The sequence below is a fragment of the Scomber scombrus genome, chromosome 23 (genome assembly GCF_963691925.1).
Source record: "Scomber scombrus chromosome 23, fScoSco1.1, whole genome shotgun sequence".
Lineage (NCBI taxonomy): Eukaryota > Metazoa > Chordata > Actinopteri > Scombriformes > Scombridae > Scomber > Scomber scombrus.
The window spans coordinates 14400425-14414585 of record NC_084992.1 but is presented as its reverse complement, the minus strand read 5'-3'; the positions used below and the strand labels follow the sequence as shown (position 1 = coordinate 14414585).

The 14161-nt window shown below is 39.9% G+C and overlaps 1 protein-coding gene across 2 annotated transcripts in view; it reads right to left on the bottom strand.

The window, feature by feature from the left end:
* LOC134005964 (receptor-type tyrosine-protein phosphatase delta-like) overlaps positions 1-14161 on the bottom strand; it is a 135819-nt gene that overhangs the window by 53179 nt on the left and 68479 nt on the right. The gene's annotated exons all lie outside the window — the stretch shown is intronic.

Genomic DNA, 14161 nt, shown 5'->3' with positions numbered 1-14161 from the left:
TAACAACAACAACATGTGGTTTTTAGAAGGGTTATGTTGGGAAAACGTCTTGGAAGGGAGAAGTGAGTTCCTGGAGTCTTTTCGTCGCCATGATGTTACCAGGCAACCAGCTATGAATTCTTAATGGTTTGATGGGTTTGTACGGATTAAACAAATGAGAAATAAGGTTCTAACACATGAGCTGTAGAGGTGCCGTTAGGCTTTCTTTTTTCTTTTCTTTTTTTTTTAAGTCTGAGGACAGAGAAAAGCTAGCTGTTTCCCCATGCTACCAGCCTTTATGCTAGGCTAAGCTAACCATTTTCTGGCAGTAGTATTCATATTATTCTTATCTACCTCAATAGGAAAATGCATAAGCATATTTCCCAAAATGTTGAACTATTCTTTAATGATGGAAATGGAGTAGCTACTTCTATACTGACTGAAATACTGAAGTGAGGTGGAGCTTTGATGTTCATTTATGATGGCATGTGGCTTTTTTGTGTTGTATGAGCTTCCTTGTTCTTGCCTTTTTCTGAACTTATCAAGAGAAAAAGGGCAGGTTACATCTTGCTGCTCTTTGAGATGTGAGACAAGATAACACCACAACATCGCTCCTTGCTCCAAACATGTTCTTTTATCAAAAACAAAGAGCTTTAGCTTAGTCTTAAGTGAACGGCTCTGAACAGGAAGTATTTTTGACTTGAAGCAAGTGATGATCTTTGAGTGGGTAAAGAGTGGAATATTCCATAAGATCCCCATATGCAAAAAAGTCTGCCTCTTTGCAATGCTAGCTAAGTGTTAAGCTGCAAAACAAGACCTGCTTCTTCGTAATGCCAATGAGGTTTATGTGCCTTTAAGTTTTCCTTTCCCTGCTGTGATATGGCTAATTAGTGTCTTCCGTTGCTCTCGTAAACGGCACCTTTTTGGAAACACTCTCTTTATTAAATTTTCATGAGGAGACATCAGTCTGGAAACAGCTTTGAGATGCCATAGCCTGCGCACAGCCAAACGACAACCATGGCCGCCTTCCAACAATGCTTTTGGGTATCTGGCACCAGAAACCACCTCGATGGATAAATCTTCTCTGGAATAGACTGTATTACAAATGAGTGACTTCAGACTGAACTGCAAAAGTTTCCGATGCAACTCTGAGTCCCTGCCTGAACTGACACGTTTTGACAGTGATGGAAGGGTATTGTTTGGTGTATGTTTTAAAATTGCCAATTACATATTAGAGTTCTCTTTGGTCATTGTAAATTTGTTTAATGAATTTTAATGTTATATAATGCATACACTCTTTATTATCAGTTTCTTGTCAGTTGGGAGCTGTTAGTTATACAGGACACCTTGGCCCATGCCTCCTTACAGTATTAATAGCACTGACATGGTGTGCAGCAACTAACATATGTTATCTTGATCCCCTTCAGTATCCATTAAGTTAATGAGAGATGCTCAGGCTTTACTCTTGTTAAAAGTTTGTAGGTGTCTAGCACTATGTTCGAGCAAAATTGATGTGTTGCTCATTAAAACAATAACCACTTCGTCAATGCACCTTCGTCAAACAGTGGCCACATTGAATTAACATAATAGTTAAAGTAGTAGGAAAGTTGGAGGGAACCAATTCTAAGATAAGGATTTAGATATTGCCAAATGTAGCGTTTTTCTTTTAAATGTGTTGTTTTTGCCACTGTTCATATCTCCTTTACATTCACACCTATAAAATGTTCAAATTTAAATTTTAGTAATAAAGAGCATTTTGCAGACGGTACATAGACCATGCATAAATAAAAGCACAAGTGATAGAGAAAAGGTTGGTCGTGACAACTTATCTTTTTATAAAAGCTGTGTTAATAACTATCACAAAGAATGATGGACCAGTGTAATGTGAGAAAATACACTTTCAAAGGTGCTTATTCAAATGGAGAGAGACAAGGAGGAGGGGGAAAAGAATTAATTGTACAAGGTAGCTCCTGTCCAGGTTCCCTTCAGCCTGTTCAAGGTCGAATAGACAATTAGTCGATTCTACAGTGAGTCAAAAGTATACCTGATCAAACATAATAGCCAGAAGCAAGCCTAGGAGCATAGATGCGTGTTGAATATAATAATTGGATGTGACAATCCATGCGAACTGAAAAGCAACTCCTGTGAAATTGCAATGTATTCTAAAACAAAGTGCTCAAGAGATCATAATTTAGCTGTCCTTTAAGAAGTCAGAATTGTTCTCATCCTGCAGTATGTAATGCCCTGGTTATTTGGCTTTAAGTATAAAAGAAGAGAGGTCATACATTCCTAACTGTAAATGGTGATTCCTGAGTCAACTTAATGGTTTTAAAAATACACGATGATGTAATTCTGAGGCCAGTAAAACCCTAGCCATGTCTGATCTACCAAACAATAAAAAAACATATAATAATGAGGTTGGCAAAGATGGCAAAACCCATCTTCCCACCTTCGACAGAATGCACATGTTACATGATGCTAGCCCGTAACTCCAGTGCAGGCAGCTGATATGAGTCCAGGCAGCACATTTAAAATTAATGATCTGTTACAAAGGTTTCTGGCCTTTTGAATGCATTCTTGCTTAGCCCAGAAATGTAATTTACAGCTGCTTTGTGCGCTCATGCTCATCTAGAATGGCCACAAAGTCATGACATCAACAATGAGGTATCTAAAAACTTTAGTCGCACAGAACTTGAGATGAATATACTAAAGAAAGAATAATAAACACAGTCACTTTTACCTTCTCAAGTTCCTCGCACCTCTCAGCTACTCCCTCATTTACTTCACAAAGTGAATAATCATTGTGATAATAAATACTGTAAAGGACAGGAAATGGAACACATTTGCTACCTTGTGATGTGATTAACAACTCATGTCAACAGAGCTGCTGCAGCATTTTCCTTACAAGGCTAAGAGAGCAAAATGAGATCAGATTAATCCCCATTTAATTTGATCCAAGACATTTGTTGTCAAGAAAAGAATGGAATAATTAATCAACCAAGCTGCTCACAGTTTTTTACAGGTTGGGTTTCAACTTACACTGGTTACATAAATTATCAGCTACAACTCTGAGCTCCATCCTGATTTGATTGTAAATTGGACAAGTTTGGTTTGCTTGTAGTGCATTTGTTTGTGAATTAATCTGTGGGGGTTAATGTACTATAGGCTGATGACTTAAAAATGCACCAAGCTGCCCTTTAACCTATTTGAAAGTCAAAACTGAGAGGGGGAATTAGCAGGGAAAAAAATGTTTCTACAGAATGTTTCCCCCGCTTCCTTATTCTACCTCGCTGAGAACTGCAATCTCAAGGACAGTCTAAGACAAGGGCAGTTGCTGCTTTACAAAACCATACTGTATATTCAACAATGGATCTACACACTAAATGAGATGGAAGGGAGGGAAATGCTGAAGTCACCTTCTAGAGAAGTGCTGAGCACTGGTGCTTGGTATAAAAAGACTCCCAATGACAATTTGCACACATTAGCCAAAGCCAGGCTATCAGGCCATATGAGTGTGTGGTGCCAAGCATGGGAGGTGTATAAAAAGGACATTGGCTCCAAAACTACCACGGTGAGCAGATTTTTGCTGAAGACATAAGGCCACTGGACATAAACTCAACCCATTAGCAGATTATATCTATTGATCACTCATACAAAATACGAGCGCAGGTGAAGTCACATTTTCCTCGTATCACAACGGTGGCCATTTCAGTTTCTAAAATGTTACTTGAGCATAGCATGAATTCAGCTTGGTTGTCATACTGCAGATGATGCCAGTAAGTACACACACATACACTCACATCCTGTGTTCACCCTAATGTAAACCTCTCACCTGCTGTAGTGTAATGACTTGAGTGACAAACTCGAGCAATATCCTCCTTGTTTAGGCAGTAATTAAATAACCCTAATTGAGTCCCAATAGATAAACGTACCATTTAAACACAATCAGTTACCATTTACATTTTTGCTCAGTTAGAGCGACACCAAGTTCGATGTATATGTGTGTGTGTGTGTGTGTGTGTGTGTGTGTGTGGGGGGGGGGCATGAGTCTGAGGTGATATTTACAAGATGGACTAATGCCATTATATCCATGGAATGAGTTTCATTGGATTGATGGAGCCAGACTGTAAAACTACAGCAAGGATGTCTGCTTGGGTTCTCAAATGTTGACAGCTGTTACTCCAGAAATTCAAATTAAAACCTCTGCTGCATACCACATATGTTACACAGTGTTTTATTCTGGTAAATGATGTACTTTCAACAAAGCCATTACACAGTGGGGTTTTGTTGCCAGACATTGATACTCTGCCAATACTGTATTCATATAAGCTACAGTAACAGCTTCATCGCTTTAAGTAGATTTTATCTGCAATGATGATACTGACATTTACATAGTGGGCTGTAAACAAAGCTATATTGCAGAATTAATGATGGTGTTCATTAAGCAGTAAAGCAAAAACAACATAACAGGCAGGAAATGGAGTGCATATCTGGCTGACAGCAAGTGAATTGTAGATGCTGCTTTATGTCACTTAAATCACTTTTGGCTCCAAAATCACCCAATAAGTACAAAGGAATTTGAAGAGAAAATAAGCCTTTGTTGCACTGGACTTTCCAAGTAAAGCCATAAAAACATAAACCTTTCCGGTCACATTCTGGCTTTAGTTCCGTGGTTGCTGCACAGGGATTGGATTCGGTCCGACCCCTTTCTTCCCAAGCGGAACAAGACTTTTCACCCTGCAGTTGAGGTTATTCTTCAGGGAAAATCCCTGCAGGCCATAATAAGATATATTTGTTGGAAGTATTTGAGTGGATACAATCTCCTCAAAGAGGCTGTCACAGGTCACTTGCTGCAGCAGCACGGTGGAGAAAATGTGTGTCGAGATGTATTGTTGTTTGGGAATCCTTCTCCAGCCAAAGATGCTGGATTATGGAAGTGTGGGAATGTGGGGCAGATGTCCTCAAGTATGACACTCTTACATTTTTATACTCCTTTCCTCACTGCCCTAAAGATTATTTTTACCCAGTTTAAGAATCAATCTGATTCTTGCTCCTCCTCCCCAGATAAGATTTCAGCCAGTACAAAAAAATAAAAAATAACAGGCCAGAAAATATTACCCATGGAGTGTGACAGCAGTGCTTATTTTTCTCAGCAGCCTGAGCCAAAGCCATTTTTCCCACTACACCATAGCATATAATTTGAAGTTGAGGGACACTGATTAAAGCTCTTTCCACGCTCAAAAATCCAAAAGAAGTGAGAAAGAAGATAGGAGAATTTAGCAGGGTTAGGGTGCTAATCAAGTTAATTATACAGCACTCTTACTGCTCACAGGGACATCATTTGGAATCGGCTTGTTTCATGACTTCTAATGCATTAGCTGACCTGGAATGAATTTAGGAACTAGTGTTTCATAAACTGTTAAATGGTGATTAACAGGGAAAAGAAACCCATGCACAAAATATGAGTTAAAGTATAACTTGTTGGAGTGCAGTAATAACTAATGAAAATTAAATTCAATCTTTACACAAACAGATAAATGTTGTTTAAAGGTACTATGCAGGAATTGTTGGTTGGTGCTTAACACACACCATTCAAAGCTGGCTCCCCAGCCCAATGATCAGGAGAGATTGAGCAGTTCTCAAGCAAGCTAGAGAGTGAATGAAGAGTGCGAGCGGTACTGGCAAGAACGAAGCCGTGAATCAGAGTAATAAAATATTATTTTCTGATTGTTTCACAACGGTTATGTTCTAAAGCACAAATAAACAGACCCGCTCACTACTCTGCATGTGTGTGTGTGTGTCGTTCAAACACAGACGGAGAAACAGGGGAAACACTGAATCAAGTAAAAACACAACAATGTAACCTATGTGCTGTTATTGGCTGGGGGTTACAGACCTATTACCCAAATGTTGATGCCCGGAAATGTCCAAACACAGCAAAAAAAGACTTTTCCCTCTGCTTCTATTGTCTCCTGCATCCTATAATCAATAGTCTCTCAGAGAAGACATCTGGTCTGGCATAAACTTGTTGATTTGGAACACGTTAACACTGAAACATTGTCTATTATAATTTGTTTACAGCTCTCCAAAAATTTGTTGCAAGCCTTGTTAATACATCCGTTCAGAGACGACCTGAATCCTCTTCAACAAAATGTTCTTTTCGGCTCCTGTTCAACTGATGTGTTCAACCCCCCCCCCCCATCTCTTTTTTGGCATGGGAGGGGGAACTGTTAATTACGCTTTTGTTTTCACACAAACAAAATTACTCAACCAAAAGTAAGAGCTCTTGATTAACAAAGGCAGGCAGCTATTCCATTTGTGCCAATTCCATGACGGCATCTCTTCTGTTTTACCTCTTTTCCTCTCTCTAATGTTTCACCACTTTCACCCACATCATTGTTGATTTCCTTGCTCTACTTACAAGGTACACTTAACGCCGTGGTAAAAAGGTGTTCTTTTACAATCTAGCGCCTATTGATTGACTGGTTCTAAATCTGAGCCCACCACTTGCTTTATCAGCTACCAGCAGCTTGGTTAAACTATCTCAAACCTGGATACAGAGTTGCTCTACTCAACACTCCATCCATCATTCTGCCAATAAACTTTTGCAGAGGTGAAACTCGTCCCTGTGGTAATTTTTGACCATGGGCTAGGACATTTTGATATTTGCTGAGCTTATTTATTATGATTAAAAACACAGACATTTGACATTGTTTTAATTTACTTGTACGAAAAGGGACTTTGAAATCACACTCTTCATAGGAGTTGTGCGATACACACCCAGCCTTGGATTTTACTGTATGTAACACTTTTCGAAAAACAGTTTTGCACGCATGGCAAGAAAATGTTGCCACATTATGGATAGCTCAGCATCACCTTGGGGAGAATACTCAGAATACTTTGAATGAGGTAACGGTGACAACCCTTGACATTAAGGGTATAAAGTTTCATGCATGAGTGGTAGGTTTAGGCAGTCATTTAGAGGGGCAACAAATCAGATTGTGCAAACACAGTTTAAACATACATCATTGTACCGTTAAACTGTGGCGCACCAACAGTTACCAAAAAGAAGAAATGACAAATTGAGATGTCTGAATTTCCCCTTAATGCCCTCTGAGAATCCAAAGCCTGTATTTATCTCATTGATACATTCCAGTGCTGTCTGGCACATATGTTGTCCAGTTTAAATACGATTAGGTTTTTCCCTAGAGCTTCCTTTGAGCCAGATTTCCTAAATAAGCCTCCTGGCACCTGCATTGGGCTGATATTGCTTAAGTAATCCAATAATGGAAAACAAAATGCTCAGCACTTCCTTCTCATAAAGCACTAGTGTGCGGCGAGGGACAACTCTGATATTCACCTTTCCCGAGTTGTTTTGAAAGGGTTGAGAGACTGTACTGAACTCCCACTCAACCTTCAAATTGTTTTAAAACATGGCATGCCTTACTGTGTGATGTGGTTTTTATGATTGTCCAGACTGGAAAAGAGCTCAAATGTGAGAGCATGTCCCAATTATATGCCTGGGGCCGCAGTTCATTATGTTCCCAAGCCTGAGATGAGCTGAGTTGAGAAAATGTTAAGTGGCAAGGCATGACTGCTTTCCAGTTTAGGTTTACAAATGTGTCTGTTCAGGACTCTCAGGTCAGGACTAATGTAGTTGTATCTAGCAGAGTGCTGGAGAGTTCATGTGTGCTATGAAAGCTTATGATCCATTTATCTCAGCTGGCGATAGGAATACATATTTCAAGGGAATTCTGTCAGTGAGCACCAAAGTTTGTGTGTATGTATGTATGTGTCGATGTCCTTTTCATAAAGGGGGGGAAAAAAGGAAAAGTCATTTAAAAACTGTCTCACAGATGTAGGGTAACATGATTTTAGGTTTTTAAGAAGAATGCCTAACCCAGTCAGCATATTTTTGCAGATGTCCCACTATATATTTTGTGGGGTGAAAAAAAAATGAGGTAGTGTAGTGCAAGAGTAATAAAAGTGAAGCTGGGCTGAGGAAAATGTACTTTGCTTTCACTTATTAGTTGATTCTACAGGTGTAGAGTTTGCTAATGAATATTACGCTGGATGTGCCACAGTTGGCTCAAACAGCCAATTCCAATTTGCTGTAATAGAGTTTTAAGAGGAACAGTCCCACTCTAACACAAAGTGACATTATGTCTCGCTCACTTTGTGCCTCTAAAAGGTAGTTCAGTAATTTAAAAATGTACAAATACTGTCTCTGTGAGAAAACTGCTGAAGGACAGACAGGGAGGGACCATCTAGTATCCGCTAAAATTTTATTTTCCCCTTGTTGCCTGGAGGAGCGACAAAGGAATGGATTTGTGAAATGCTATCCAGTGTATTCCTTTACTCTCCTATGATGATGAACGTTGGAACGAAATATAGGAGGAGGAAGGTGAAGGCGGAGTAACCCGAGGTTCATGGCACTCTGTCTCATTGAAAAATAGCTTCCTCTCCCCCTTTGCCCTGCACTGATTGTTTCTTCCATAAATCCCCTTTGAGATTGCATAATTAATTGAATGCTGCTTATTTGTCATTAAAAACCCTCGCCTAATGCCTGAGATTATGAGAGAACCATTGTAGAGTCAATCTATTAATCATCAGGTCTTTTTCCCCCCCAGAAAACCCTTCACAGATGAACAATCCGAGCAATTCCTCATTCTGAATGACATTGGAGAACTAGTTGTAAAACATGCTGCTTTTTATGGTACACAATTTCATAAAATAGTGTAACATTACTTTCAAACTCTTAAAAAAATAATTTATCTCCAAACAATTTCACATCCCGCCTTGAAAACTGAGCGCACAGGTGGTTAAAGCATTTTTATGCCTCGCTACACAGTGAGCAGAGACACTATTGGAAAATGCATGATTTGGACACTTTTGGGATTGACTTTTGTAATCTCCATCATCCCCTTTAAGGCTGCATTGGCAAGCATGATGTAAAAAACACTACTGTGAAGCAGTTATTAGGATTTTAGGTGGAATTTGATAGAACACGGCGAGGAAATAGCAGCCAGGTCATAAATTGCTTGAGTTATACTTTCAAACGATCCTGCCTAGTGTTGCTCCAAAGCCTGCCGTCCCCCATAGACATGTTTTAAGGCCACTGCTGCTGGGGCAGATTGGATCAGCCAAGCAGAGGGCATGCAACAGAGATGTACACCACTCCTGGCAAGGCATCCCAACTCTCCCTAGGCCCCATGTCATTCATAAACATGACGGATTAACTGTGATATTCCTCCATTTACAACATAAGCGACGGGAGTGGGAGGAAGAGTATGAAAGCAGAGAGAGTGCGTTAGTGTCAGATGCCCCTTAGGGCTAGTGCTAAAATGGATGGGTATAAAAAGGAGATGAAAAGGAGAGATGAAGCAGGAAGGGTGGAGAGGGGGCCTTTCTCTACAGGCCTGGCTGGGCAAGCAGCAAGGCAGGCAAGAAGCCAGGCACAAAGCTCCGTTTACGCTCAGATGACCCCCCCACCCCACCTTCTTGCTTTACAGACTACACGTCAGCTCAGCCAGATGTACTGCTCTGAGTAAAGATCACCTAGGTAGAAGGTGGGAGAGGGAGAATGCAAGAAGATAGATTTCCCGACCTCCATTACCTATAATCATGTCTTTTTCCCCCCTTACCCCCTACACCTTTCACCCCCCTCCACTGTGCCACTGTCTTTTGCTTTTGGTTTTACTGACTTCCTCGATCCAGTCGCAGCTCATTCGGGTCTTTAAAAGATGTGTAATGTTAAAGACTCTCGCTCAATCTGTCTTTGTCTGTCCCCCGCCTTCTTCGCCTTCTGTCCCTCGCCCCCCCAACCCCCTCCCCTCCCTCTTCAGGACTTAACTTTGCATATTCCATTTGCTGGTTGTTACCTTGAGCAATGATTCCATTTACTTCAGAAAACAGTGCCCCATTTATTTAGAGTTGGGGAAAGGAAAAAAAAACAAAAAAACCTTCCACACTTGTCATCTTATCTGCCATCAGCATTTTTTCTGTTATTATTAGTAATATTCAAAAAAGGAAGGCGAAAAACTATTTGACAATGCTTTGAGCTATTTGCCAAACACAAAGCATATATGGATGTTGCTTATTCTCTCTCAGCTCTCTGAACACACCTTAGGAAGCATCTCTTTTTTTATTTGAGCTTTTTTCTTAACAGCCCATCAACCCTCATTTGATCCTCTTGAGTGCATTAAGCATTCACAAATAAAGAGGACGTGGCACAGAATATATAAACAACCACACACCTTCTCCTTTGAGACGCCTCCATTCACACTGATGCTCCTGTCAATTTGAAATATATGCTTCCAGACATCTGTTCTGTTTTTATGTTTCAGCTTTTCATTGTATATTATTTACCCTCTTACCGCCCACTAAGTATGACTATATGATTTATGATGTTTCAAAAGTTTGATAAAGTATATGCTTGTGTGTCATGGTGCATCAACCTGTCATCCTGAATAAACATCACTGAATAAAACTGAACTATTTAGTTTGATTCTTTTTTTTTTTTTTTTTTTTTTGTCTGTGCAGGGGCAGCTCATAAAGGCCAAGAGCAGAAGCTGATGCCAGCAGGGGCTCAAGAGAGTATCAGACACCAGGTGAGTCTTTGAACCAGGCAGGAAAAAAGACAGAAGGCAAAACTGTAAGACACTGAGCTGCTTCATTAACATTCATGTACTATACATTCAGAAACAGGCGGGGGAGGTTGATCAAACAGGCATTCCTAACATCTTGGCATGGGTTTTCACGTGGCATATTATGTGTGTATTTACAGACTAATGGTGTTTTAAAAGGGGTGTTTTTTTTTTTTTTTTTTAAGTGTATGGGGTGTTCATATGTGTATTACTTTACTAGCAATAAAGCATCCCGACAGCTGTCAGAATGCTCTCACGGAATCCTCTGAACTGTAATCACTTTTAACATGTTGTGCATGACATTGCCGGATATCTTTATGGGTCACAGCCCTTTGAACATGGTATCATCAGACTCAGACAGAGTTCTCTGGGCGACGTGCCGCATAAGTGTCTGAGGAAACCAACTTCATACGAGTTCACTACCTCCTGAGAAAGAGAAAACCTAGCACCAGCCGTTTCAATAATTTGTATGGCTAAGAGCTTGTTACAGGAGAGGGGAGTATAGAGATTATTCATGCTTGCTAACATGCTGCAGAGAAAGGACCTCTTGGCTCTCAAAGAACCCTAATGGAAAACAGGGTTATATCAGGCTTTTCAATTTTAGCAGACAGGCATTCTCCCCAAGAGTGACTGTGGGGAAAGATGGGTGTCACAGCAGGCAGTGGGCAGCATTATTTTTATAATGGAAATTACTATATTGAGGCCACATGTTTAGAGATTTGACAGCTGGGTTTAAAACTGGTGAAACTGAGAATATAGAAGTTTCTGTCACCCTTTTCATACATGCAGCCTTCAAACATCTAATTAGTCACTGCACTCATATTTGCTTCACAGAATGGCAGAATGTAGGCTATTGACTACAAAATTACACCCAAAAATCTAATTTTGCCACATTGCTTATCTTTTTCCAAAGTTGTTTGGTTGTAATTAACACCCTAACATCTCGAAAAGTTTCTCAAGTTCATTGGATGCATTTAGGATGACCCCAGAGTACCCAATTAATCTAGTAGAAAATGACTTTGAGTGCAGTTAAGATCAAAGTTAGCAACATTAGCACCCCTTGACTACCTGGCTCAGACTTGCACACATTCCCCTCGTTTTGTGACCTTGCCTCCTACTGCATCTCCTCCAACCAGTTTAATATCACATAATAAAATTGGATCCACTATGGCTTCTGCCACACATGATATACACACAGCACAGCACATGCCATGCAGTATCATGTAATGTGCATGAATATTGAGGTAGCTAAAAGATTAAAAAAAACAAAAATAAATAAAAAAAGTGCTAATCATAAATAATTTTTGAGCCAATACCTGCAAAAGCAATCATTCCTATCAGCCCTGGTTGCACCATGTGTCTAAGAAATATTAGCACATTGACATTAGGTTTTAGCTCAAAGCAATGCTCTCACACTATTGCCTCTAAAACTGCATGAGACAATCAATAAAAAATAGCTATATTAATAATATGTAATGTAGTTGCTGGATATATACAGTGCACAATTTGAATTACAAACATAATGCCACATGAAGTGTCTAACCTTTCTTTACCCTATTTGGTTATTTACTAGACCTTTTTTGAGTGCATTGCAATAAGACATGAAAAAAACAAAACAATCTGCATTTTAAAATCACTCAGCACCTAGTTATGCTACCAGTACTGCGGACTCACTGCAGAGAGCACTGACATCTATGGCTAGTGAAGGGGGGAAAAAAAAACCCACATACCTCATTTGTCTGAATCAATAATTATTAATTTAGGAGACGGTGTTTACTTCTATTAAAACAAATACAGAGCCACAACATACGCAGAGTTATCTATCATATTCAGAGTGCAGTCCAAGTGCCTTTGTGGCTCCAGCAGATGTTTTCTCACACACCATGCAGACTGTTAAGTCTACCATCCATCTTGTTGGCAGCAGTTTTGTCTTAAATCATCCTGCATACTATACAGATACTGATTGGCTCCCACGATTAGCCACGCAGTAAGATATAAGTGGGTGGCGGGAGGGGAATGATTTCTTTTCTTTTTTTCCCTGTGAGATCGATTCCTGTGAGGACAGTCAGCTCCATCTTTTTAATTACATTAATGAATAACGTGTCATCATGTGCCCCATTTTTGTGACGTATGAGAGAATAAAGTTGGGGATTGAGGAGTGGAGCGTCAAGTTAGTATTGGCCAAATCCAAAACAATAACTCTGCCTACGGATATTTTATGAAACATCTAATGGATGGGAAGATAATTGATAGTATGTGAGGTTGGTTGCACTCAGTCACTATTTGTCCCGGCATGCTGAAAGAGATGAAGCATTTGTCTGTTTCTGAGCAAAACTTGCAAATAACACTTAATGACTATTTATTCACATATATTTATTTAACCTGCTAAAACACTAGTAGCTTTGGAAACATGAGTAGACTACTGGTAGTGCTGACAGGGAGAATAAGTTTAATAGTCCAACAAACTGTTGGACGATAAATCAGTGTCAATTGTGCTTTATAGTAGACAAATATATACCACTTGTTCAGACATATAAATGCTGCTTCAAGAAGTTTAGAATACCTTCGTTTTATATTTGAAAAAAGAGTTTAGCTCCCAGTGAGTCAGCATGTTTCCACAGCACCATTTTTTGGTTGCGAAAAATGTATTTTTCTTACAAAATTGAGTGTTCCATGCGGTGGCTCAGGTCTTTCCATCTATAGAGCTCCCGCCAGTATACCAGAGAATTGTATGGTAGCTTCTGGCCCCCTACGTGTTGGCCTTTTTGCAAGCCACTGATCACAAGCACAGTAATTTTACAATGGCCACGTGCTTCATCCCCACTGCATCCCTTGCTCCAACAGTCCGAGACAGCTGACACAGCGTTTATCTTCCTAAGCAATTTTGTTCATCTCTTGCGCTGTACTGTACTTGTTAGAAGGATGGGACTATTTATTGAGGAAAATGGTGCATGTACACACATATACTGAATGGTGGTTATGGCCATTAAGGTACATGTTTATTTATTATCATCAGTATGGGGCTGTTTTCCTATCTTTATTCAAGAGCGTGGTCCTTCAATATGAGAACATGATTTTGTTGATTTATTATTCCGATTTTGTAATTCTTTCACCTCAAACCATGCACTTGCACTCAAATAGCCCCTGCTTGCGTGCAGATTTGCTCTGCTTCTGCTCAAACTTTACGCTTGCACTCAGATGTACTGTTGCGTGCACAGATTTCCCGCTCCGGCTTCAACCCTTCTTCTCGCACTCAAGCTGCTTCTGTGTGCTCATAAAACGTCTGTTGTAAGGTTTCTGCTCAACTCTGGGATTTTTTTGTGCAACAACCCTGTCAAAATCCCCCATCCAATAGAATGCCAGGTGTCGTGTTGAGCAGTGAAATGCTCCTTGTGGGCACGTTTGCTTTACTTCTTGGAGCAGTTACTCTTTAACTGGGTTCATCCACTCCTGGCCCCTAGGGCTTTATTAAATGTACTTCCCTTGCTGTCTTGTACAAATTTTGGAATAAAAGGACAGATAATGTATATACCAGT